General features: G+C 50.5%; 18 non-coding genes across 18 annotated transcripts; all 18 read right to left on the bottom strand.

The window, feature by feature from the left end:
• Positions 1–6,773: 6,773 nt before the first annotated feature.
• On the bottom strand, positions 6,774–6,935 carry LOC131548844 (U1 spliceosomal RNA). The gene has a single exon (XR_009273257.1). It is a non-coding gene; the product is annotated as a U1 spliceosomal RNA (small nuclear RNA).
• A 1,783-nt stretch (positions 6,936–8,718) lies between these two features.
• LOC131548852 (U1 spliceosomal RNA) lies at positions 8,719–8,876 on the bottom strand. Its single transcript, XR_009273264.1, has one exon. It is a non-coding gene; the product is annotated as a U1 spliceosomal RNA (small nuclear RNA).
• Positions 8,877–9,651: 775 nt separating this feature from the next.
• Positions 9,652–9,842, bottom strand: LOC131548858 (U2 spliceosomal RNA). The gene has a single exon (XR_009273270.1). It is a non-coding gene; the product is annotated as a U2 spliceosomal RNA (small nuclear RNA).
• Positions 9,843–10,699: 857 nt separating this feature from the next.
• On the bottom strand, positions 10,700–10,859 carry LOC131548850 (U1 spliceosomal RNA). The gene has a single exon (XR_009273262.1). It is a non-coding gene; the product is annotated as a U1 spliceosomal RNA (small nuclear RNA).
• A 495-nt stretch (positions 10,860–11,354) lies between these two features.
• LOC131548859 (U2 spliceosomal RNA) lies at positions 11,355–11,545 on the bottom strand. Its single transcript, XR_009273271.1, has one exon. It is a non-coding gene; the product is annotated as a U2 spliceosomal RNA (small nuclear RNA).
• A 965-nt stretch (positions 11,546–12,510) lies between these two features.
• LOC131548856 (U1 spliceosomal RNA) lies at positions 12,511–12,666 on the bottom strand. Its single transcript, XR_009273268.1, has one exon. It is a non-coding gene; the product is annotated as a U1 spliceosomal RNA (small nuclear RNA).
• Positions 12,667–13,395: 729 nt separating this feature from the next.
• On the bottom strand, positions 13,396–13,583 carry LOC131548864 (U2 spliceosomal RNA). Its single transcript, XR_009273276.1, has one exon. It is a non-coding gene; the product is annotated as a U2 spliceosomal RNA (small nuclear RNA).
• Positions 13,584–14,318: 735 nt separating this feature from the next.
• On the bottom strand, positions 14,319–14,480 carry LOC131548842 (U1 spliceosomal RNA). The gene has a single exon (XR_009273255.1). It is a non-coding gene; the product is annotated as a U1 spliceosomal RNA (small nuclear RNA).
• Positions 14,481–15,261: 781 nt separating this feature from the next.
• LOC131548860 (U2 spliceosomal RNA) lies at positions 15,262–15,452 on the bottom strand. Its single transcript, XR_009273272.1, has one exon. It is a non-coding gene; the product is annotated as a U2 spliceosomal RNA (small nuclear RNA).
• A 953-nt stretch (positions 15,453–16,405) lies between these two features.
• Positions 16,406–16,566, bottom strand: LOC131548849 (U1 spliceosomal RNA). Its single transcript, XR_009273261.1, has one exon. It is a non-coding gene; the product is annotated as a U1 spliceosomal RNA (small nuclear RNA).
• Positions 16,567–17,338: 772 nt separating this feature from the next.
• LOC131548861 (U2 spliceosomal RNA) lies at positions 17,339–17,529 on the bottom strand. Its single transcript, XR_009273273.1, has one exon. It is a non-coding gene; the product is annotated as a U2 spliceosomal RNA (small nuclear RNA).
• Positions 17,530–18,478: 949 nt separating this feature from the next.
• LOC131548845 (U1 spliceosomal RNA) lies at positions 18,479–18,640 on the bottom strand. The gene has a single exon (XR_009273258.1). It is a non-coding gene; the product is annotated as a U1 spliceosomal RNA (small nuclear RNA).
• Positions 18,641–19,410: 770 nt separating this feature from the next.
• LOC131548862 (U2 spliceosomal RNA) lies at positions 19,411–19,601 on the bottom strand. Its single transcript, XR_009273274.1, has one exon. It is a non-coding gene; the product is annotated as a U2 spliceosomal RNA (small nuclear RNA).
• Positions 19,602–20,547: 946 nt separating this feature from the next.
• LOC131548846 (U1 spliceosomal RNA) lies at positions 20,548–20,709 on the bottom strand. The gene has a single exon (XR_009273259.1). It is a non-coding gene; the product is annotated as a U1 spliceosomal RNA (small nuclear RNA).
• A 790-nt stretch (positions 20,710–21,499) lies between these two features.
• On the bottom strand, positions 21,500–21,687 carry LOC131548865 (U2 spliceosomal RNA). The gene has a single exon (XR_009273277.1). It is a non-coding gene; the product is annotated as a U2 spliceosomal RNA (small nuclear RNA).
• Positions 21,688–22,619: 932 nt separating this feature from the next.
• Positions 22,620–22,776, bottom strand: LOC131548853 (U1 spliceosomal RNA). Its single transcript, XR_009273265.1, has one exon. It is a non-coding gene; the product is annotated as a U1 spliceosomal RNA (small nuclear RNA).
• Positions 22,777–23,556: 780 nt separating this feature from the next.
• On the bottom strand, positions 23,557–23,747 carry LOC131548863 (U2 spliceosomal RNA). The gene has a single exon (XR_009273275.1). It is a non-coding gene; the product is annotated as a U2 spliceosomal RNA (small nuclear RNA).
• An 856-nt stretch (positions 23,748–24,603) lies between these two features.
• Positions 24,604–24,765, bottom strand: LOC131548847 (U1 spliceosomal RNA). Its single transcript, XR_009273260.1, has one exon. It is a non-coding gene; the product is annotated as a U1 spliceosomal RNA (small nuclear RNA).
• Between the last annotated feature and the right edge of the window lie 110 nt (positions 24,766–24,875).

Below are 24,875 nucleotides of genomic sequence, written 5' to 3' on the forward strand. Positions count from 1 at the left end.
GGTTAAAAGACACTGGTGTTTTCAGGTCAACGGGTAAAATCTTTAAGGTTCTTAAATAAGACCCCATCCAAAACCGTGTCATGGCTGCCGTCTTGTTATCTTTGGATGGGGTCACAGCATACTTTATGTGGAGGGCGGTGAAGCGGCTGCCTAAAAACAGGTGGGGGTCTGGGAGGCCTTTTCCTCCATTCTCGGGTTTTCTTTTCACGACTTCTCGCTTTAGGCGCTCCCACTTGGACCCCCACAGGAAATAAAACACCGCCCTCTCCAACTGTGCCAGGAATCTCCGGGGTGGACTAAAAACAGAACAGACAAGTGACATTAGCGGTAAAATAACAGATTTAAAAATTAAAATTTTACCTTCTATTGTCAGCTGTCTTAGTCCCCAAAACCCCAGTCTTTTCCTAACTTTCCCTAACAAGTCAGTCCAGTTTTTCTGTCCACCTCCCTCTTTGTCAAACTTAACCCCTAAAATCTTAAAATCGTTGTCATTAAAAGCTAAGTCAAGTCCACCTGTGTCCACGTCTCCCCACGGCCCGAAGAGCTGGGCCTCGGACTTGGTCCTGTTAAGTTTGGCGCCCGAGGCCCGACCGTACCAGTCAGTCAAGTCCATTGCTCTTCGTATAGATAAAACGTCCGTGGCTAAAAGGGTCACGTCGTCCATGTACAAAACACAAGTGGCTGTCAGTCCACCCGTCCCAGGAACGTGAAGTCCTTTGATCCATTTGTCCCTTCTCAAGATCTGTGCCAGTGGCTCGATACAAGCCACGTACAGAAGAGGAGATAAAGGACACCCCTGACGGACACCGCTGTGGATATTCACAGCCTTGGATAAATGCCCATTTACTAGAAATTTGCTGACTACGCCCTTGTACAGCAGTCCCACCCAGGCTATAAACCTCTTTGGAAACCCCATTTTTCCAGTACCTGAAAAAGGTACTGGTGCGAGACTCGGTCAAATGCTTTTCAAAATCTAAATTTAGGACTATTAGCCGAATATTTCTGTCTCTCGCATAACAGATGGTGTCTCTAATCAGCACTAGGCTGTCTGTTATCTTTCTTCCGGGCACAGCACACGCTTGATCCGGGTGGATCACGTCCTCTAAAACAGTCGACATCCGTGTCGCTAAAATCTTGCTAAAAAGTTTACAATCAAAGTTTAAAAGTGTGATCGGTCTCCAGTTCTTCAAGTCAGTCTTGTCACCTTTTTGTGAAGTAAAGTCACTATCCCTGTTCTAAAACTGTCTGGAAGTCTGTCAAGGGTCTCAAACTCTTTAAAAATAGTCAAAAGCTCACGTCCTAAAATGTCCCAGAATGTTAAATAAAACTCTAGGGGAAGTCCATCCATTCCTGGGGACTTCCCCTTCTTAAAACCTTTAAGAGCTTTCTGTATTTCTAAAACTGTAAAATCCTGGGCTAAAAGCAGATTTGGGCTCTTTACCTTTTTGTTTAAAAAGGTTAAAACTTCCCCTAAAACACTATTGTGGACCTCTTTTGGACAGTATAAATTATGATAAAAGTTTTCCGTTTCCCTTAAAATCTCTTCTGTGCTGTTTACTTCCCTCCCACTAAAAGTTTTTAAAGTTGTGATTGCCCCTCCCTTGTTATGACCCTTTTAAAAAGTATCTGGTACATTTCTCTCCTTCTTCAATTTCTCTTTCTTTGCATCTTAAAATCACACCTCTACTCTGGGCTTCCGACAACACTGACATTTCTTTCTTAACTTCTTTAATCTCTTCTGTAAAATCCAATCCGCTATTTAAAAGATTAAAATATCTCTGCAGTCTTTTTTGCAGCCCCATCATGCGTCGCTTTTCCCTATTCTTATTTTCCCTCCCTATCTTCCTAAAAAACTGTCTTGTCCGGTCCTTTACCATCTCCCACCACTGTGCTCGTGTCTCATAAAAGTCTTGGAGGGTCTGCCATTGGCTGAACTGCTCCCTGTATTCTCTAACTACCTCCTCCTCTTCTAGCAGGGAGCAGTTCAGCTTCCACAGCCCTCCCCCTGCTGTCACACCTGAGGGGAGTGAAAGTGTGCAAGATAGCATGGAGTGATCTGAAAAAAAGAGGGGGGTTAATCTAGCATCGGTTGGCGGGAAGTCACGTGTAAAAATATAGTCGATTCGAGAGGCTCTGGTACCATCGCCACTAAACCAGGTGTAGCCCTCCTCTCTTTGATGCAGTGTTCTAAAACAGTCCACTAATTTAAAATCTTTGACTAAATTTTGTAATAAAACCGATGTTTTGTCTATTTTAAAATCCTCCCCTACCCTCTTCCTGTCTTTTTTTGATAAAACACAATTAAAATCCCCTGCCACCACTAGGGGAGCCCTACCTAGCATGTGGGGCTGCAGGTCTTCTAAAAGTTCATACCTCTGCTCTTTCTCAGTAAAACCATATACATTAAGAACATTAAAGTCTTTTCCTAAAAAGGTCAGGTTCACTAAAATTGCCCGCCCGTCTCTCACCACTGTGCTCCCCTTTACCAAGATATGGGGGTTGTTAATTAAAATAGCAAGACCGTCGTTTCTGTTAAAATTTGACCCGCTCCAAATGGAGGGGCCTTGGGTCCACGTCTCCTCCCACTTCCTGTAATTTTTTAAAAAGGGTAAAACACATTCTTGTAATAAAAACACATCAGCTTTAACCGTTTTTAAAAAGGATAAAATGCTCTGTGCTCTTATGTGGGATCTCACACTTCTCACATTGATGGTGGAGATAGTGAGAGTCATGAGCAGTAGGGTAAAAAGGGTATGAACTATAAAAGAAGACATATTTAAAAGAATAAAACTACAGAGATATCATTAAAATCATTTAAAATTATGTAACGTCTTGTTGCACTTGTCTTTCCTTTTCCCCAGAAAAACTGGGATCAGGGGGGCAAGTGCTCGGCGCCTCAGGTGCCACAGAGAGAACCTCTTGCAGCTCCTTTGGTGACGATGATCTTAGCTTAAAATGCAAAAACGAAACCTCATTTGGGGATTCTAGGGGCCACAAACGCTCTAGATCTTCCGAGTTGGAACTATCTAGGCGATGTGCTGCCCTAGCTTTCTTCTCCTCTGTTTCCAGCAGAGGAGATCCCGCAGGTCTTTTTTGCACTTGAGCATTTGGGAGGAAACACTCAGTTTCACTCCCAATTGATTTCCCACTGATTTCTGACACAGTTTCAAGGGAGGAGTCAGTTCCTTCCCCGCTCTCCTCTCCTATGGTGACCTCTTCCTTTTCGTTTGTAACTTCTGACTCCTCCCCTGTGGCCGCCCCACTTCCTCCTTCTTGCCCAATCCCTGAGGCCGGCGGGAAATTCGAATCTCCCGCCAGCGGGAAACCCGATTTTCCCGCCAAAACCTCAGGCTCCGCCTCCTCTCTTTGATGCAGTGTTCTAAAACAGTCCACTAATTTAAAATCTTTGACTAAATTTTGTAATAAAACCGATGTTTTGTCTATTTTAAAATCCTCCCTACCCTCTTCCTGTCTTTTTGATAAAACACAATTAAAATCCCCTGCCACCACTAGGGGAGCCCTACCTAGCATGTGGGGCTGCAGGTCTTCTAAAAGTTCATACCTCTGCTCTTTCTCAGTAAAACCATATACATTAAGAACATTAAAGTCTTTTCCTAAAAGGTCAGGTTCACTAAAATTGCCCGCCCGTCTCTCACCACTGTGCTCGTGTATCATAAAAGTCTTGGAGGGTCTGCCATTGGCTGAACTGCTCCCTGTATTCTCTAACTACCTCCTCCTCTTCTAGCAGGGAGCAGTTCAGCTTCCACAGCCCTCCCCCTGCTGTCACACCTGAGGGGAGTGAAAGTGTGCAAGATAGCATGGAGTGATCTGAAAAAAAGAGGGGGGTTAATCTAGCATCGGTTGGCGGGAAGTCACGTGTAAAAATATAGTCGATTCGAGAGGCTCTGGTACCATCGCCACTAAACCAGGTGTAGCCCTCCTCTCTTTGATGCAGTGTTCTAAAACAGTCCACTAATTTAAAATCTTTGACTAAATTTTGTAATAAAACCGATGTTTTGTCTATTTTAAAATCCTCCCCTACCCTCTTCCTGTCTTTTTTTGATAAAACACAATTAAAATCCCCTGCCACCACTAGGGGAGCCCTACCTAGCATGTGGGGCTGCAGGTCTTCTAAAAGTTCATACCTCTGCTCTTTCTCAGTAAAACCATATACATTAAGAACATTAAAGTCTTTTCCTAAAAGGTCAGGTTCACTAAAATTGCCCGCCTGCCTCTCACCACTGTGCTCGTGTCTCATAAAAGTCTTGGAGGGTCTGCCATTGGCTGAACTGCTCCCTGTATTCTCTAACTACCTCCTCCTCTTCTAGCAGGGAGCAGTTCAGCTTCCACAGCCCTTTTTGCACTTGAGCATTTGGGAGGAAACACTCAGTTTCACTCCCAATTGATTTCCCACTGATTTCTGACACAGTTTCAAGGGAGGAGTCAGTTCCTTCCCCGCTCTCCTCTCCTATGGTGACCTCTTCCTTTTCGTTTGTAACTTCTGACTCCTCCCCTGTGGCCGCCCCACTTCCTCCTTCTTGCCCAATCCCTGAGGCCGGCGGGAAATTCGAATCTCCCGCCAGCGGGAAACCCGATTTTCCCGCCAAAACCTCAGGCTCCGCCTCCTCTCTTTGTTTGCTTGTTTGCTTCTCCGGTGGGGCGGCCATTTTGTGACTTTTTAGTTTGTTGGCAAAGCTTTTTGGGCAGTCTCTGTAGAGATGGTTTGTGTCACCACAAAGATTACACCGCCTGCCATTGGTACACTCCTCAAAAGTGTGACCAATTTCTCTACACTTCCCACATATTAGCTCCTGGCATGCATCAGCCAGATGCCCCATTTTCAAACATTTCCTGCACAACTTGGGCATTCCTTGATAATGAATGTAGCCTCGGTTCTCTCCCAACACAATCATTGAAGGTATCTGACTTAGACCCTGGAATCCGCTTGGATCTTCCCATTGTTTGATGGGAACTCTCCAAGCGCAATTCCAGATACCGTCTTCGTCTACTACCTTGACTGGTTGACTGCGGACCGTGCAAAATCTACCCAGCCATACAGCAATATCATCTCCACTCACTGTTTCATTGAACACTCTAACAATCACTGTTTTAAGTGAATTGTCAGAAAGCTTCTCAACAGAAAACATGGAGAACTGGGTCTTACAAGCATCAAACCTTTGCCAGAAATCTTGCAACAAAGTAGCAGATCTAAAACTCACATCAAAACCTTTGTTCCAGGGAAGAGTCATTAAACAGTTCAGTTCTGTGGGTTTAAAATTTAGGGTTTTCTGGATCAGCTTCCTAGAGAAGTCAAGACGTGACATCCCCAGGAGCTTACCGTCAACCTCTTTAAAAAAGAAACGCACGCTGTGGTGCCTCCGCACGCCGGCACGGGCAGCCGACATGGTGGAGGCACCACCCGCACGCAGCGGCTAAAAAGACAATAAAATTACACAATAAATACGCTAAAAACAAACAATAAATTAACACAATAAATAAGTTAAGACCTTACCTTAAAAGAGTAGATTCTCCGCAGACAGAGTCGAATCCGATAAAAGCCGCTTGTCAATTTCCCTCTTGAGGAGTGAGAACCCGTGCGACAAGCCACACACGAGCCTAACGGTCCTGCAAGAGGCGATCGCTGTCCCAACCGTCCGACCAGACCGCGAGATCTTAGCCAAAAGGCCGAGAAGCGATGACGCTATGACGCAGCGGGGAGGAAGGCAGAAACGGCCACGCCCATCCAGGCCGCGGTCAGTCACAGAGACCTGAAAGGCCGGGGCGGTAGCACCCTCCCCCGCCGGCGAGGTAAGTCACAGAGACCTGAAACGCCGGGGACGGTAGCACCCTCCCCGCCGGCGAGGTAAGTCACAGAGACCTGAAACGCCGGGGACGGTAGCACCCTCCCCGCCGGCGAGGTAAGTCACAGAGACCTGAAAGGCCGGGGGGGGCGGTAGCACCCTCCCCCGCCGGCGAGGTAAGTCACAGAGACCTGAAACGCCGGGGGACGGTAGCACCCTCCCCCGCCTGCGACGGAAAGTACGGCATCGCTCCTAACTCCCAAACGGCTTGTCGTAGAGCCAAGTGCCTTATGTCATCGGAATCCTTGGCTCGAGCCGAACGAGAGGCAGGTCTGGGATCGGCTCGTCGCACTGGCGAGATTTTCGGCTATTTTGGATTTTGTCGAAAACCTACTTTTGCAAACTAGCACCAGGCATTTGGCCCAGTCCGGCCCGAAGCGGCTCAGAAAGATTCTCTGAGTCTGACTGTCAATAATCCAGCAGAAAAAGCGGAAATTTCCATTCTCCTTGGCGAGGGACCTCAAAAGCGTTCGAAGGTCGTGTGGCGAGGTTGCTAAAATGGCTATAACTCGAGAAAGGAATGAGATCGTTTCACCCAAATCGGCACACCTATGCGGGCCCAATCTGTGGTCAGGCGAAAAAGGGCGCTGGCGCTGGCCACTTGGTGGCGCTGCGAGACGGAAAAAAAAAGAATACTGACATAGAAAGGACAACCAAACAAGCATGAAAACAGCTACAGCTGGGCAACAGTCAGTCTGATCGACTTGAAAAGTGAGGTCTGTGAGAAATTGAAACTAAATGGCCCATCATTGGTGGGGCCGCCTTTTGAAGAGCGCAAACGACTTTGTTTTCACACGCGCGCAATATGACAGAACCGTTCGCTCCGCACAACTCTCTGGATCGCTGACTAGCCAGAACAAAGAAAAGAAGAACAAAGACACAAAAGCAAAAAGATTTATTTAACCAGCTCTTTCAGGGAGAGCGAACGCAGTCCCCCACTACCATAAATTATGCAGTCGAGATTCCCACATTTGGGGAATTCGCAGGGGTCAGCACGTCCGGAGTGCAATGGCCGAGCCTCGCCCTGGGTGAACCGCCTTCTTGATCATGGTGTCTCCCCTGCCAGGTAAGTATGAAGACTCAAGCTGCCAGTCAGGGCTACCATTTCCCTCTCGACCATCCTCATCAACGGTGACCCCCACCCCTATCAAAGGATTCGGCATTGCCAACCCCGATCCCGGAATTGCCAACCCTCCCTCCCTCCCTCCCTCCCTCCCTCCCTCCTCCCTCCCTCCTCCCTCCCTCCCTCCCTCCCTCCTCCCTCCCTCCCTCCCTCCCTCCCTCCCTCCCTCCCTCCCTCCTCCCTCCCTCCCTCCCTCCCTCCCTCCCTCCCTCCCTCCTCCGGAGCTTACCGTCAACCTCTTTAAAAAAGCATGCGCTGTGGTGCCTCCGCACGCCGGCACGGGCAGCCGACATGGTGGAGGCACCACCCGCACGCAGCGGCTAAAAAGACAATAAAATTACACAATAAATACGCTAAAAACAAACAATAAATTAACACAATAAATAAGTTAAGACCTTACCTTAAAAGAGTAGATTCTCCGCAGACAGAGTCGAATCCGATAAAAGCCGCTTGTCAATTTCCCTCTTGAGGAGTGAGAACCCGTGCGACAAGCCACACACGAGCCTAACGGTCCTGCAAGAGGCGATCGCTGTCCCAACCGTCCGACCAGACCGCGAGATCTTAGCCAAAAGGCCGAGAAGCGATGACGCTATGACGCAGCGGGAGGAAGGCAGAAACGCCACGCCCATCCAGGCGCGGTCAGTCACAGAGACCTGAAAGGCCGGGGCGGTAGCACCCTCCCCGCCGGCGAGGTAAGTCACAGAGACCTGAAAGGCCGGGGCGGTAGCACCCTCCCCGCCGGCGAGGTAAGTCACAGAGACCTGAAAGGCCGGGGCGGTAGCACCCTCCCCGCCGGCGAGGTAAGTCACAGAGACCTGAAACGCCGGGGACGGTAGCACCCTCCCCGCCGGCGAGGTAAGTCACAGAGACCTGAAAGGCCGGGGCGGTAGCACCCTCCCCGCCGGCGAGGTAAGTCACAGAGACCTGAAACGCCGGGGACGGTAGCACCCTCCCCGCCTGCGACGGAAAGTACGGCATCGCTCCTAACTCCCAAAGCGGCTTGTCGTGAGCCAAGTGCCTTATGTCATCGGAATCCTTGGCTCGAGCCGAGCGAGAGGCAGGTCTGGGATCGGCTCGTCGCACTGGCGAGATTTTCGGCTATTTTGGATTTTGTCGAAAACCTACTTTTGCAAACTAGCACCAGGCATTTGGCCCAGTCCGGCCCGGCGGCTCAGAAAGATTCTCTGAGTCTGACTGTCAATAATCCAGCAGAAAAAGCGGAAATTTCCATTCTCCTTGGCGAGGGACCTCAAAACGTTCGAAGGTCGTGTGGCGAGGTTGCTAAAATAGCTATAACTCGAGAAAGGAATGAGATCGTTTCACCCAAATCGGCACACCTATGCGGGCCCAATCTGTGGTCAGGCGAAAAAGGCGCTGGCGCTGGCCACTTGGTGGCGCTGCGAGACGGAAAAAAAGAATACTGACATAGAAAGGACAACCAAACAAGCATGAAAACAGCTACAGCTGGGCAACAGTCAGTCTGATCGACTTGAAAAGTGAGGTCTGTGAGAAATTGAAACTAAATGGCCCATCATTGGTGGGGCCGCCTTTTGAAGAGCGCAAAGCGACTTTGTTTTCACACGCGCAATATGACAGAACCGTTCGCTCCGCACAACTCTCTGGATCGCTGACTAGCCAGAACAAAGAAAAGAAGAACAAAGACACAAAAGAAAAACAAAGACGCGAAGAAGAACAAAGACACAAAAGCAAAAAGATTTATTTAACCAGCTCTTTCAGGGAGAGCGAACGCAGTCCCCACTACCATAAATTATGCAGTCGAGATTCCCACATTTGGGGAATTCGCAGGGGTCAGCACGTCCGAGTGCAATGGCGAGCCTCGCCCTGGGTGAACCGCCTTCTTGATCATGGTGTCTCCCCTGCCAGGTAAGTATGAAGACTCAAGCTGCCAGTCAGGGCTACCATTTCCTCTCGACCATCCTCATCAGCGGTGACCCCACCCCTATCAAAGGATTCGGCATTGCCAACCCCGATCCCGGGAATTGCCAACCCCTCCCTCCCTCCTCCCTCCCTCCCTCCCTCCCTCCCTCCCTCCCTCCCCATCCTCTCATTGAGATCATCAGCTCATTAGTTCTCTCTCCTAACGAGTTGGTGATCTCAATCAGGTGTGTTATATAAGGGAGACATGCAAAATGGCGCCCAGGACTGGAATTGAGAGCCAATGTTTTAGATGATCCCTTTTTATCAAACAAACCTGACCAATTCCTCTACACTTCCCACATATTAGCTCCTGGCATGCATCGGCTAAATGTCCCATTTTGCCGCACTTTCTGCACAATTTGGGCATTCCTTGATAGTGAATGTAGCCCGGTTCTCTCCCAACACAATCATTAGTCATTAGACCCTGGAATCCGCTTGGATCTTCCCATTGTTTGATGGGAACTCTCCAAGCGCAATTCAGATACCGTCTTCGTCTACTACCTTGACTGGTTGACTGCGGACCGTGCAAAATCTACCCAGCCATACAGCAATATCATCTCCACTCCACTGATACTGTTAAGTGCTTTGACACAATCTGTATTGTTATAAGCGCTATATGAATAAAGGTGACTTGACTGCTTTGCGAGACCAGGCCTCCGTGGGAGGCGAGGCAAGGCCCCTCGTTATTTGCTCTGCTATTCTTCACAAAAAGCGGCAATCCCCAAAAAGGGGAAGCACACCGTTCCTGGAGACACTGCAATACCAGGCCGATGCGTGGAGTGGACGGAGCAAGCCCCGGCTCCAGCTCCGTGATCCAAAAATCAATTTAATATGCAGTCCCCGGGTAGGGGACGTATCAGATATTAAACTGATAAGAACAGATACTACACTTGATCTTAGCCAAAAGGCCGAGAAGCGATGACGCTATGACGCAGCGGGGAGGAAGGCAGAAACGGCCACGCCCATCCAGGCCGCGGTCAGTCACAGAGACCTGAAAGGCCAGGGGGGGCGGTAGCACCCTCCCCCGCCTGCGACGGAAAGTACGGCATCGCTCCTAACTCCCAAACGGCTTGTCGTAGAGCCAAGTGCCTTATGTCATCGGAATCCTTGGCTCGAGCCGAACGAGAGGCAGGTCTGGGATCGGCTCGTCGCACTGGCGAGATTTTCGGCTATTTTGGATTTTGTCGAAAACCTACTTTTGCAAACTAGCACCAGGCATTTGGCCCAGTCCGGCCCGAAGCGGCTCAGAAAGATTCTCTGGAGTCTGACTGTCAATAATCCAGCAGAAAAAGCGGAAATTTCCATTCTCCTTGGCCAGGGGACCTCAAAACGTTCGAAGGTCGTGTGGCCGAGGTTGCTAAAATGGCTATAACTCGAGAAAGGAATGAGATCGTTTCACCCAAATCGGCACACCTATGCGGGCCCAATCTGTGGTCAGGCGAAAAAGGGCGCTGGCGCTGGCCACTTGGTGGCGCTGCGAGACGGAAAAAAAAAGAATACTGACATAGAAAGGACAACCAAACAAGCATGAAAACAGCTACAGCTGGGCAACAGTCAGTCTGATCGACTTGAAAAGTGAGGTCTGTGAGAAATTGAAACTAAATGGCCCATCATTGGTGGGGCCGCCTTTTGAAGAGCGCAAACGACTTTGTTTTCACACGCGCGCAATATGACAGAACCGTTCGCTCCGCACAACTCTCTGGATCGCTGACTAGCCAGAACAAAGAAAAGAAGAACAAAGACACAAAAGCAAAAAGATTTATTTAACCAGCTCTTTCAGGGAGAGCGAACGCAGTCCCCACTACCATAAATTATGCAGTCGAGATTCCCACATTTGGGGAATTCGCAGGGGTCAGCACGTCCGGAGTGCAATGGCCGAGCCTCGCCCTGGGTGAACCGCCTTCTTGATCATGGTGTCTCCCCTGCCAGGTAAGTATGAAGACTCAAGCTGCCAGTCAGGGCTACCATTTCCCTCTCGACCATCCTCATCAACGGTGACCCCCACCCCTATCAAAGGATTCGGCATTGCCAACCCCGATCCCGGGAATTGCCAACCCCTCCCCTTCCCTCCCCTTCCCCATCCTCTCATTGAGATCATCAGCTCATTAGTTCTCTCTCCTAACGAGTTGGTGATCTCAATCAGGTGTGTTATATAAGGAGACATGCAAAATGGCGCCCAGGACTGGAATTGAGAGCCAATGTTTTAGATGATCCCTTTTATCAAACGGACCGTGCAAAATCTACCCAGCCATACAGCAATATCATCTCCACTCCACTGATACTGTTAAGTGCTTTGACACAATCTGTATTGTTATAAGCGCTATATGAATAAAGGTGACTTGACTGCTTTGCGAGACCAGGCCTCCGTGGGAGGCGAGGCAAGGCCCCTCGTTATTTGCTCTGCTATTCTTCTGGCGGCAATCCCCAAAAAGGGGAAGCACACCGTTCCTGGAGACACTGCAATACCAGGCCGATGCGTGGAGTGGACGGAGCAAGCCCCGGCTCCAGCTCCGTGATCCAAAAATCAATTTAATATGCAGTCCCCGGGTAGGGGACGTATCAGATATTAAACTGATAAGAACAGATACTACACTTGATCTTAGCCAAAAGGCCGAGAAGCGATGACGCTATGACGCAGCGGGGAGGAAGGCAGAAACGGCCACGCCCATCCAGGCCGCGGTCAGTCACAGAGACCTGAAAGGCCAGGGGGGGCGGTAGCACCCTCCCCCGCCGGCGAGGTAAGTCACAGAGACCTGAAACGCCGGGGGACGGTAGCACCCTCCCCCGCCGGCGAGGTAAGTCACAGAGACCTGAAACGCCGGGGGACGGTAGCACCCTCCCCGCCTGCGACGGAAAGTACGGCATCGCTCCTAACTCCCAAAGCGGCTTGTCGTGAGCCAAGTGCCTTATGTCATCGGAATCCTTGGCTCGAGCCGAACGAGAGGCAGGTCTGGGATCGGCTCGTCGCACTGGCGAGATTTTCGGCTATTTTGGATTTTGTCGAAAACCTACTTTTGCAAACTAGCACCAGGCATTTGGCCCAGTCCGGCCCGAAGCGGCTCAGAAAGATTCTCTGAGTCTGACTGTCAATAATCCAGCAGAAAAAGCGGAAATTTCCATTCTCCTTGGCGAGGGACCTCAAAAGCGTTCGAAGGTCGTGTGGCGAGGTTGCTAAAATAGCTATAACTCGAGAAAGGAATGAGATCGTTTCACCCAAATCGGCACACCTATGTACGGGCCCAATCTGTGGTCAGGCGAAAAAGGCGCTGGCGCTGGCCACTTGGTGGCGCTGCGAGACGGAAAAAAAGAATACTGACATAGAAAGGACAACCAAACAAGCATGAAAACAGCTACAGCTGGGCAACAGTCAGTCTGATCGACTTGAAAAGTGAGGTCTGTGAGAAATTGAAACTAAATGGCCCATCATTGGTGGGGCCGCCTTTTGAAGAGCGCAAGCGACTTTGTTTTCACACGCGCAATATGACAGAACCGTTCGCTCCGCACAACTCTCTGGATCGCTGACTAGCCAGAATAAAGAAAAGAAGAACAAAGACACAAAAGCAAAAAGATTTATTTAACCAGCTCTTTCAGGGAGAGCGAACGCAGTCCCCACTACCATAAATTATGCAGTCGAGATTCCCACATTTGGGGAATTCGCAGGGGTCAGCACGTCCGAGTGCAATGGCGAGCCTCGCCCTGGGTGAACCGCCTTCTTGATCATGGTGTCTCCTGCCAGGTAAGTATGAAGACTCAAGCTGCCAGTCAGGGCTACCATTTCCCTCTCGACCATCCTCATCAACGGTGACCCCCACCCCTATCAAAGGATTCGGCATTGCCAACCCCGATCCCGGAATTGCCAACCCTCCCTCCCTCCCCATCCTCTCATTGAGATCATCAGCTCATTAGTTCTCTCTCCTAACGAGTTGGTGATCTCAATCAGGTGTGTTATATAAGGAGACATGCAAAATGGCGCCCAGGACTGGAATTGAGAGCCAATGTTTTAGATGATCCCTTTTATCAAACAAACCTGACCAATTCCTCTACACTTCCACATATTAGCTCCTGGCATGCATCGGCTAAATGTCCCATTTTGCCGCACTTTCTACAATTTGGGCATTCCTTGATAGTGAATGTAGCCCCGGTTCTCTCCCAACACAATCATTAGTCATTAGACCCTGGAATCCGCTTGGATCTTCCCATTGTTTGATGGGAACTCTCCAAGCGCAATTCCAGATACCGTCTTCGTCTACTACCTTGACTGGTTGACTGCGGACCGTGCAAAATCTACCCAGCCATACAGCAATATCATCTCCACTCCACTGATACTGTTAAGTGCTTTGACACAATCTGTATTGTTATAAGCGCTATATGAATAAAGGTGACTTGACTGCTTTGCGAGACCAGGCCTCCGTGGGAGGCGAGGCAAGGCCCCTCGTTATTTGCTCTGCTATTCTTCTGGCGGCAATCCCCAAAGGGAAGCACACCGTTCCTGGAGACACTGCAATACCAGGCCGATGCGTGGAGTGGACGGAGCAAGCCCGGCTCCAGCTCCGTGATCCAAAAATCAATTTAATATGCAGTCCCGGGTAGGGGCGTATCAGATATTAAACTGATAAGAACAGATACTACACTTGATCTTAGCCAAAAGGCCGAGAAGCGATGACGCTATGACGCAGCGGGAGGAAGGCAGAAACGGCCACGCCCATCCAGGCGCGGTCAGTCACAGAGACCTGAAAGGCCGGGGCGGTAGCACCCTCCCCGCCGGCGAGGTAAGTCACAGAGACCTGAAAGGCCGGGGCGGTAGCACCCTCCCCGCCTGCGACGGAAAGTACGGCATCGCTCCTAACTCCCAAGCGGCTTGTCGTGAGCCAAGTGCCTTATGTCATCGGAATCCTTGGCTCGAGCCGAACGAGAGGCAGGTCTCGGATCGGCTCGTCGCACTGGCGAGATTTTCGGCTATTTTGGATTTTGTCGAAAACCTACTTTTGCAAACTAGCACCAGGCATTTGGCCCAGTCCGGCCCGGCGGCTCAGAAAGATTCTCTGGAGTCTGACTGTCAATAATCCAGCAGAAAAAGAATACTGACATAGAAAGGACAACCAAACAAGCATGAAAACAGCTACAGCTGGGCAACAGTCAGTCTGATCGACTTGAAAAGTGAGGTCTGTGAGAAATTGAAACTAAATGGCCCATCATTGGTGGGGCCGCCTTTTGAAGAGCGCAAGCGACTTTGTTTTCACACGCGCAATATGACAGAACCGTTCGCTCCGCACAACTCTCTGGATCGCTGACTAGCCAGAACAAAGAAAAGAAGAACAAAGACACAAAAGAAAAACAAAGACGCGAAGAAGAACAAAGACACAAAAGCAAAAAAAGATTTATTTAACCAGCTCTTTCAGGGGAGAGCGCGAACGCAGTCCCCCACTACCATAAATTATGCAGTCGAGATTCCCACATTTGGGGAATTCGCAGGGGTCAGCACGTCCGAGTGCAATGGCGAGCCTCGCCCTGGGTGAACCGCCTTCTTGATCATGGTGTCTCCCCTGCCAGGTAAGTATGAAGACTCAAGCTGCCAGTCAGGGCTACCATTTCCTCTCGACCATCCTCATCAACGGTGACCCCCACCCCTATCAAGGGATTCGGCATTGCCAACCCCGATCCCGGGAATTGCCAACCCCTCCCTCCCTCCCTCCCTCCCTCCCTCCTCCTCCCTCCCCTCCCAACCCCTCCCCCATCCTCTCATTGAGATCATCAGCTCATTAGTTCTCTCTCCTAACGAGTTGGTGATCTCAATCAGGTGTGTTATATAAGGAGACATGCAAAATGGCGCCCAGGACTGGAATTGAGAGCCAATGTTTTAGATGATCCCTTTTATCAAACAAACCTGACCAATTCCTCTACACTTCCACATATTAGCTCCTGGCATGCATCGGCTAAATGTCCCATTTTGCCGCACTTTCTGCACAATTTGGGCATTCCTTGATAGTGAATGTAGCCCCGGTTCTCTCCCAACACAATCATTAGTCATTAGACCCTGGAATCCGCTTGGATCTTCCCATTGTTTGATGGGAACTCTCCAAGCGCAATTCAGATACCGTCTTCGTCTACTACCTTGACTGGTTGACTGCGGACCGTGCAAAATCTACCCAGCCATACAGCAATATCATCTCCACTCCACTGATACTGTTAAGTGCTTTGACACAATCTGTATTGTTATAAGCGCTATATGAATAAAGGTGACTTGACTGCTTTGCGAGACCAGGCCTCCGTGGGAGGCGAGGCAAGGCCCCTCGTTATTTGCTCTGCTATTCTTCACAAAAAGCGGCAATCCCCAAAAAGGGGAAGCACACCGTTCCTGGAGACACTGCAATACCAGGCCGATGCGTGGAGTGGACGGAGCAAGCCCCGGCTCCAGCTCCGTGATCCAAAAATCAATTTAATATGCAGTCCCCGGGTAGGGGACGTATCAGATATTAAACTGATAAGAACAGATACTACACTTGATCTTAGCCAAAAGGCCGAGAAGCGATGACGCTATGACGCAGCGGGAGGAAGGCAGAAACGGCCACGCCCATCCAGGCCGCGGTCAGTCACAGAGACCTGAAAGGCCAGGGGGGGCGGTAGCACCCTCCCCCGCCGGCGAGGTAAGTCACAGAGACCTGAAACGCCGGGGGACGGTAGCACCCTCCCCCGCCTGCGACGGAAAGTACGGCATCGCTCCTAACTCCCAAACGGCTTGTCGTGAGCCAAGTGCCTTATGTCATCGGAATCCTTGGCTCGAGCCGAACGAGAGGCAGGTCTGGGATCGGCTCGTCGCACTGGCGAGATTTTCGGCTATTTTGGATTTTGTCGAAAACCTACTTTTGCAAACTAGCACCAGGCATTTGGCCCAGTCCGGCCCGAGCGGCTCAGAAAGATTCTCTGGAGTCTGACTGTCAATAATCCAGCAGAAAAAGCGGAAATTTCCATTCTCCTTGGCCAGGGGACCTCAAAACGTTCGAAGGTCGTGTGGCCGAGGTTGCTAAAATGGCTATAACTCGAGAAAGGAATGAGATCGTTTCACCCAAATCGGCACACCTATGTACGGGCCCAATCTGTGGTCAGGCGAAAAAGGGCGCTGGCGCTGGCCACTTGGTGGCGCTGCGAGACGGAAAAAAAAAGAATACTGACATAGAAAGGACAACCAAACAAGCATGAAAACAGCTACAGCTGGGCAACAGTCAGTCTGATCGACTTGAAAAGTGAGGTCTGTGAGAAATTGAAACTAAATGGCCCATCATTGGTGGGGCCGCCTTTTGAAGAGCGCAAACGACTTTGTTTTCACACGCGCGCAATATGACAGAACCGTTCGCTCCGCACAACTCTCTGGATCGCTGACTAGCCAGAACAAAGAAAAGAAGAACAAAGACACAAAAGAAAAACAAAGACGCGAAAGAAGAACAAAGACACAAAAGCAAAAAAAGATTTATTTAACCAGCTCTTTCAGGGGAGAGCGCGAACGCAGTCCCCCACTACCATAAATTATGCAGTCGAGATTCCCACATTTGGGGAATTCGCAGGGGTCAGCACGTCCGGTGCAATGGCGAGCCTCGCCCTGGGTGAACCGCCTTCTTGATCATGGTGTCTCCCCTGCCAGGTAAGTATGAAGACTCAAGCTGCCAGTCAGGGCTACCATTTCCTCTCGACCATCCTCATCAGCGGTGACCCCACCCCTATCAAAGGATTCGGCATTGCCAACCCCGATCCCGGGAATTGCCAACCCCTCCCTCCCTCCCTCCCTCCCTCCTCCCTCCCTCCCTCCCTCCCTCCCTCCCCATCCTCTCATTGAGATCATCAGCTCATTAGTTCTCTCTCCTAACGAGTTGGTGATCTCAATCAGGTGTGTTATATAAGGGAGACATGCAAAATGGCGCCCAGGACTGGAATTGAGAGCCAATGTTTTAGATGATCCCTTTTTATCAAACAAACCTGACCAATTCCTCTACACTTCCCACATATTAGCTCCTGGCATGCATCGGCTAAATGTCCCATTTTGCCGCACTTTCTACACAATTTGGGCATTCCTTGATAGTGAATGTAGCCCGGTTCTCTCCCAACACAATCATTAGTCATTAGACCCTGGAATCCGCTTGGATCTTCCCATTGTTTGATGGGAACTCTCCAAGCGCAATTCCAGATACCGTCTTCGTCTACTACCTTGACTGGTTGACTGCGGACCGTGCAAAATCTACCCAGCCATACAGCAATATCATCTCCACTCCACTGATACTGTTAAGTGCTTTGACACAATCTGTATTGTTATAAGCGCTATATGAATAAAGGTGACTTGACTGCTTTGCGAGACCAGGCCTCCGTGGGAGGCGAGGCAAGGCCCCTCGTTATTTGCTCTGCTATTCTTCTGGCGGCAATCCCCAAAGGGAAGCACACCGTTCCTGGAGACACTGCAATACCAGGCCGATGCGTGGAGTGGACGGAGCAAGCCCCGGCTCCAGCTCCGTGATCCAAAAATCAATTTAATATGCAGTCCCCGGGTAGGGGACGTATCAGATATTAAACTGATAAGAACAGATACTACACTTGATCTTAGCCAAAAGGCCGAGAAGCGATGACGCTATGACGCAGCGGGGAGGAAGGCAGAAACGGCCACGCCCATCCAGGCCGCGGTCAGTCACAGAGACCTGAAAGGCCAGGGGGGGCGGTAGCACCCTCCCCCGCCGGCGAGGTAAGTCACAGAGACCTGAAACGCCGGGGGACGGTAGCACCCTCCCGCCTGCGACGGAAAGTACGGCATCGCTCCTAACTCCCAAACGGCTTGTCGTAGAGCCAAGTGCCTTATGTCATCGGAATCCTTGGCTCGAGCCGAACGAGAGGCAGGTCTGGGATCGGCTCGTCGCACTGGCGAGATTTTCGGCTATTTTGGATTTTGTCGAAAACCTACTTTTGCAAACTAGCACCAGGCATTTGGCCCAGTCCGGCCCGAGCGGCTCAGAAAGATTCTCTGAGTCTGACTGTCAATAATCCAGCAGAAAAAGCGGAAATTTCCATTCTCCTTGGCGAGGGACCTCAAAAGCGTTCGAAGGTCGTGTGGCGAGGTTGCTAAAATAGCTATAACTCGAGAAAGGAATGAGATCGTTTCACCCAAATCGGCACACCTATGCGGGCCCAATCTGTGGTCAGGCGAAAAAGGGCGCTGGCGCTGGCCACTTGGTGGCGCTGCGAGACGGAAAAAAAAAGAATACTGACATAGAAAGGACAACCAAACAAGCATGAAAACAGCTACAGCTGGGCAACAGTCAGTCTGATCGACTTGAAAAGTGAGGTCTGTGAGAAATTGAAACTAAATGGCCCATCATTGGTGGGGCCGCCTTTTGAAGAGCGCAAAGCGACTTTGTTTTCACACGCGCGCAATATGACAGAACCGTTCGCTCCGCACAACTCTCTGGATCGCTGACTAGCCAGAACAAAGAAAAGAAGAACAAAGACACAAAAGAAAAACAAAGACGCGAAAGAAGAACAAAGACACAAAAGCAAAAAAAGATTTATTTAACCAGCTCTTTCAGGGAGAGCGAACGCAGTCCCCCACTACCATAAATTATGCAGTCGAGATTCCCACATTTGGGGAATTCGCAGGGGTCAGCACGTCCGGAGTGCAATGGCCGAGCCTCGCCCTGGGTGAACCGCCTTCTTGATCATGGTGTCTCCCCTGCCAGGTAAGTATGAAGACTCAAGCTGCCAGTCAGGGCTACCATTTCCCTCTCGACCATCCTCATCAACGGTGACCCCCACCCCTATCAAGGGATTCGGCATTGCCAACCCCGATCCCGGGAATTGCCAACCCCTCCCCTCCCCTCCCAACCCCTCCCCTCCCAACCCCTCCCCCATCCTCTCATTGAGATCATCAGCTCATTAGTTCTCTCTCCTAACGAGTTGGTGATCTCAATCAGGTGTGTTATATAAGGGAGACATGCAAAATGGCGCCCAGGACTGGAATTGAGAGCCAATGTTTTAGATGATCCCTTTTTATCAAACAAACCTGACCAATTCCTCTACACTTCCCACATATTAGCTCCTGGCATGCATCGGCTAAATGTCCCATTTTGCCGCACTTTCTGCACAATTTGGGCATTCCTTGATAGTGAATGTAGCCCGGTTCTCTCCCAACACAATCATTAGTCATTAGACCCTGGAATCCGCTTGGATCTTCCCATTGTTTGATGGGAACTCTCCAAGCGCAATTCAGATACCGTCTTCGTCTACTACCTTGACTGGTTGACTGCGGACCGTGCAAAATCTACCCAGCCATACAGCAATATCATCTCCACTCCACTGATACTGTTAAGTGCTTTGACACAATCTGTATTGTTATAAGCGCTATATGAATAAAGGTGACTTGACTGCTTTGCGAGACCAGGCCTCCGTGGGAGGCGAGGCAAGGCCCCTCGTTATTTGCTCTGCTATTCTTCACAAAAAGCGGCAATCCCCAAAAAGGGGAAGCACACCGTTCCTGGAGACACTGCAATACCAGGCCGATGCGTGGAGTGGACGGAGCAAGCCCCGGCTCCAGCTCCGTGATCCAAAAATCAATTTAATATGCAGTCCCCGGGTAGGGGACGTATCAGATATTAAACTGATAAGAACAGATACTACACTTGATCTTAGCCAAAAGGCCGAGAAGCGATGACGCTATGACGCAGCGGGGAGGAAGGCAGAAACGGCCACGCCCATCCAGGCCGCGGTCAGTCACAGAGACCTGAAAGGCCGGGGCGGTAGCACCCTCCCGCCCGGCGAGGTAAGTCACAGAGAACTGAAACGCCGGGGGACGGTAGCACCCTCCCCCGGCCTGCGACGGAAAGTACGGCATCGCTCCTAACTCCCAAACGGCTTGTCGTAGAGCCAAGTGCCTTATGTCATCGGAATCCTTGGCTCGAGCCGAACGAGAGGCAGGTCTGGGATCGGCTCGTCGCACTGGCGAGATTTTCGGCTATTTTGGATTTTGTCGAAAACCTACTTTTGCAAACTAGCACCAGGCATTTGGCCCAGTCCGGCCCGAGCGGCTCAGAAAGATTCTCTGGAGTCTGACTGTCAATAATCCAGCAGAAAAAGCGGAAATTTCCATTCTCCTTGGCGAGGGACCTCAAAAGCGTTCGAAGGTCGTGTGGCGAGGTTGCTAAAATAGCTATAACTCGAGAAAGGAATGAGATCGTTTCACCCAAATCGGCACACCTATGTACGGGCCCAATCTGTGGTCAGGCGAAAAAGGGCGCTGGCGCTGGCCACTTGGTGGCGCTGCGAGACGGAAAAAAAAAGAATACTGACATAGAAAGGACAACCAAACAAGCATGAAAACAGCTACAGCTGGGCAACAGTCAGTCTGATCGACTTGAAAAGTGAGGTCTGTGAGAAATTGAAACTAAATGGCCCATCATTGGTGGGGCCGCCTTTTGAAGAGCGCAAACGACTTTGTTTTCACACGCGCGCAATATGACAGAACCGTTCGCTCCGCACAACTCTCTGGATCGCTGACTAGCCAGAACAAAGAAAAGAAGAACAAAGACACAAAAGAAAAACAAAGACGCGAAGAAGAACAAAGACACAAAAGCAAAAAGATTTATTTAACCAGCTCTTTCAGGGAGAGCGAACGCAGTCCCCCACTACCATAAATTATGCAGTCGAGATTCCCACATTTGGGGAATTCGCAGGGGTCAGCACGTCCGGAGTGCAATGGCCGAGCCTCGCCCTGGGTGAACCGCCTTCTTGATCATGGTGTCTCCCCTGCCAGGTAAGTATGAAGACTCAAGCTGCCAGTCAGGGCTACCATTTCCCTCTCGACCATCCTCATCAGCGGTGACCCCACCCCTATCAAAGGATTCGGCATTGCCAACCCCGATCCCGGGAATTGCCAACCCCTCCCTCCCTCCTCCCTCCCTCCTCCCTCCCTCCCTCCTCCTCCCTCCCTCCCTCCCTCCCCTCCCCATCCTCTCATTGAGATCATCAGCTCATTAGTTCTCTCTCCTAACGAGTTGGTGATCTCAATCAGGTGTGTTATATAAGGGAGACATGCAAAATGGCGCCCAGGACTGGAATTGAGAGCCAATGTTTTAGATGATCCCTTTTTATCAAACAAACCTGACCAATTCCTCTACACTTCCCACATATTAGCTCCTGGCATGCATCGGCTAAATGTCCCATTTTGCCGCACTTTCTGCACAATTTGGGCATTCCTTGATAGTGAATGTAGCCCGGTTCTCTCCCAACACAATCATTAGTCATTAGACCCTGGAATCCGCTTGGATCTTCCCATTGTTTGATGGGAACTCTCCAAGCGCAATTCAGATACCGTCTTCGTCTACTACCTTGACTGGTTGACTGCGGACCGTGCAAAATCTACCCAGCCATACAGCAATATCATCTCCACTCCACTGATACTGTTAAGTGCTTTGACACAATCTGTATTGTTATAAGCGCTATATGAATAAAGGTGACTTGACTGCTTTGCGAGACCAGGCCTCCGTGGGAGGCGAGGCAAGGCCCCTCGTTATTTGCTCTGCTATTCTTCACAAAAGCGGCAATCCCCAAAGGGAAGCACACCGTTCCTGGAGACACTGCAATACCAGGCCGATGCGTGGAGTGGACGGAGCAAGCCCGGCTCCAGCTCCGTGATCCAAAAATCAATTTAATATGCAGTCCCGGGTAGGGGCGTATCAGATATTAAACTGATAAGAACAGATACTACACTTGATCTTAGCCAAAAGGCCGAGAAGCGATGACGCTATGACGCAGCGGGAGGAAGGCAGAAACGGCCACGCCCATCCAGGCGCGGTCAGTCACAGAGACCTGAAAGGCCGGGGCGGTAGCACCCTCCCCGCCGGCGAGGTAAGTCACAGAGACCTGAAAGGCCGGGGCGGTAGCACCCTCCCCGCCTGCGACGGAAAGTACGGCATCGCTCCTAACTCCCAAAGCGGCTTGTCGTGAGCCAAGTGCCTTATGTCATCGGAATCCTTGGCTCGAGCCGAACGAGAGGCAGGTCTGGGATCGGCTCGTCGCACTGGCGAGATTTTCGGCTATTTTGGATTTTGTCGAAAACCTACTTTTGCAAACTAGCACCAGGCATTTGGCCCAGTCCGGCCCGAGCGGCTCAGAAAGATTCTCTGAGTCTGACTGTCAATAATCCAGCAGAAAAAGCGGAAATTTCCATTCTCCTTGGCGAGGGACCTCAAAGCGTTCGAAGGTCGTGTGGCGAGGTTGCTAAAATAGCTATAACTCGAGAAAGGAATGAGATCGTTTCACCCAAATCGGCACACCTATGCGGGCCCAATCTGTGGTCAGGCGAAAAAGGCGCTGGCGCTGGCCACTTGGTGGCGCTGCGAGACGGAAAAAAAGAATACTGACATAGAAAGGACAACCAAACAAGCATGAAAACAGCTACAGCTGGGCAACAGTCAGTCTGATCGACTTGAAAAGTGAGGTCTGTGAGAAATTGAAACTAAATGGCCCATCATTGGTGGGGCCGCCTTTTGAAGAGCGCAAACGACTTTGTTTTCACACGCGCAATATGACAGAACCGTTAAGCTCCGCACAACTCTCTGGATCGCTGACTAGCCAGAACAAAGAAAAGAAGAACAAAGACACAAAAGAAAAACAAAGGCGAAAGAAGAACAAAGACACAAAAGCAAAAAGATTTATTTAACCAGCTCTTTCAGGGAGAGCGAACGCAGTCCCCACTACCATAAATTATGCAGTCGAGATTCCCACATTTGGGGAATTCGCAGGGGTCAGCACGTCCGGTGCAATGGCGAGCCTCGCCCTGGGTGAACCGCCTTCTTGATCATGGTGTCTCCCCTGCCAGGTAAGTATGAAGACTCAAGCTGCCAGTCAGGGCTACCATTTCCTCTCGACCATCCTCATCAGCGGTGACCCCACCCCTATCAAAGGATTCGGCATTGCCAACCCCGATCCCGGGAATTGCCAACCCCTCCCTCCCTCCCTCCCTCCCCTCCCTCCCTCCCTCCTCCCTCCCCTCCCCCATCCTCTCATTGAGATCATCAGCTCATTAGTTCTCTCTCCTAACGAGTTGGTGATCTCAATCAGGTGTGTTATATAAGGGAGACATGCAAAATGGCGCCCAGGACTGGAATTGAGAGCCAATGTTTTAGATGATCCCTTTTTATCAAACAAACCTGACCAATTCCTCTACACTTCCCACATATTAGCTCCTGGCATGCATCGGCTAAATGTCCCATTTTGCCGCACTTTCTGCACAATTTGGGCATTCCTTGATAGTGAATGTAGCCCCGGTTCTCTCCCAACACAATCATTAGTCATTAGACCCTGGAATCCGCTTGGATCTTCCCATTGTTTGATGGGAACTCTCCAAGCGCAATTCCAGATACCGTCTTCGTCTACTACCTTGACTGGTTGACTGCGGACCGTGCAAAATCTACCCAGCCATACAGCAATATCATCTCCACTCCACTGATACTGTTAAGTGCTTTGACACAATCTGTATTGTTATAAGCGCTATATGAATAAAGGTGACTTGACTGCTTTGCGAGACCAGGCCTCCGTGGGAGGCGAGGCAAGGCCCCTCGTTATTTGCTCTGCTATTCTTCACAAAAAGCGGCAATCCCCAAAAAGGGGAAGCACACCGTTCCTGGAGACACTGCAATACCAGGCCGATGCGTGGAGTGGACGGAGCAAGCCCCGGCTCCAGCTCCGTGATCCAAAAATCAATTTAATATGCAGTCCCCGGGTAGGGGACGTATCAGATATTAAACTGATAAGAACAGATACTACACTTGATCTTAGCCAAAAGGCCGAGAAGCGATGACGCTATGACGCAGCGGGGAGGAAGGCAGAAACGGCCACGCCCATCCAGGCCGCGGTCAGTCACAGAGACCTGAAACGCCGGGGGACGGTAGCACCCTCCCCCGCCTGCGACGGAAAGTACGGCATCGCTCCTAACTCCCAAACGGCTTGTCGTAGAGCCAAGTGCCTTATGTCATCGGAATCCTTGGCTCGAGCCGAACGAGAGGCAGGTCTGGGATCGGCTCGTCGCACTGGCGAGATTTTCGGCTATTTTGGATTTTGTCGAAAACCTACTTTTGCAAACTAGCACCAGGCATTTGGCCCAGTCCGGCCCGAAGCGGCTCAGAAAGATTCTCTGGAGTCTGACTGTCAATAATCCAGCAGAAAAAGCGGAAATTTCCATTCTCCTTGGCGAGGGGACCTCAAAACGTTCGAAGGTCGTGTGGCCGAGGTTGCTAAAATGGCTATAACTCGAGAAAGGAATGAGATCGTTTCACCCAAATCGGCACACCTATGTACGGGCCCAATCTGTGGTCAGGCGAAAAAGGGCGCTGGCGCTGGCCACTTGGTGGCGCTGCGAGACGGAAAAAAAAAGAATACTGACATAGAAAGGACAACCAAACAAGCATGAAAACAGCTACAGCTGGGCAACAGTCAGTCTGATCGACTTGAAAAGTGAGGTCTGTGAGAAATTGAAACTAAATGGCCCATCATTGGTGGGGCCGCCTTTTGAAGAGCGCAAACGACTTTGTTTTCACACGCGCGCAATATGACAGAACCGTTCGCTCCGCACAACTCTCTGGATCGCTGACTAGCCAGAACAAAGAAAAGAAGAACAAAGACACAAAAGCAAAAAGATTTATTTAACCAGCTCTTTCAGGGAGAGCGAACGCAGTCCCCCACTACCATAAATTATGCAGTCGAGATTCCCACATTTGGGGAATTCGCAGGGGTCAGCACGTCCGGAGTGCAATGGCCGAGCCTCGCCCTGGGTGAACCGCCTTCTTGATCATGGTGTCTCCCCTGCCAGGTAAGTATGAAGACTCAAGCTGCCAGTCAGGGCTACCATTTCCCTCTCGACCATCCTCATCAACGGTGACCCCCACCCCTATCAAAGGATTCGGCATTGCCAACCCCGATCCCGGAAT

The sequence above is a fragment of the Onychostoma macrolepis genome, chromosome 10, assembly GCF_012432095.1.
Source record: "Onychostoma macrolepis isolate SWU-2019 chromosome 10, ASM1243209v1, whole genome shotgun sequence".
In the NCBI taxonomy this organism is placed as follows: domain Eukaryota; kingdom Metazoa; phylum Chordata; class Actinopteri; order Cypriniformes; family Cyprinidae; genus Onychostoma; species Onychostoma macrolepis.